The sequence below is a fragment of the Austrofundulus limnaeus genome, unplaced genomic scaffold (assembly GCF_001266775.1).
Source record: "Austrofundulus limnaeus strain Quisiro unplaced genomic scaffold, Austrofundulus_limnaeus-1.0 Scaffold1109, whole genome shotgun sequence".
Taxonomy (NCBI): domain Eukaryota; kingdom Metazoa; phylum Chordata; class Actinopteri; order Cyprinodontiformes; family Rivulidae; genus Austrofundulus; species Austrofundulus limnaeus.
This window is the reverse complement of record NW_013953511.1, coordinates 82,145-82,820: the sequence shown is the minus strand read 5'-3', so window position 1 is coordinate 82,820 and position 676 is coordinate 82,145.

Here is a 676-nt window from a genome sequence, read left to right as displayed (position 1 = left end):
CACACACACACACACACACACACACACACACACACACACACACACACACACATGTTCCGTGAACTCTTGTCAACCCTGTCTGAGAAAGCAGTGAAATATTGATATTCTCTTTCATTTTGAAGTCCCAAAAAATATTACAAATGTCAGCAGTTTTTTAAAAATGTATTAAACTATTAATGTGTTGGGGTSTTGTGGATTGGTCCATTTATTTGTATAGAGCAGATTAAACAGCTGCACTGCTCTGCAGATGGACAACGACTTCATCTCAGTCAAACTGAGGTCACATCTCTGACTTCCTGTTTATTACAGAATCAAAGTCCTTCATGTTCATAAACCACTTAAAGGTTTGATTTCTGACTTGTTTAYTCTGCATCACTGAAGAGATTTACTGCATCAGGTCTTAAAGGTCTAGTTTAGACCTTCTGATACCAGATACCTGCTGACCCAAAGTCTGCCACAATGTGCTCATCAGTTTTCCTGTACAACACTTCAGGACCATCCGAAGTGTGTTGACGATAGAAAAGGTATTTGTTTAGTTTACATGTTATGAAATGTAAGATATCAGATTTCTGTTTCCTATCCAATAATATGAAAAGATTTCTTTGATACTTTGATGCTTCTCTAATTCATTCAGTTTGTAACACAAGGACAGACAGGCTGAAAGTAAAATAAAAAA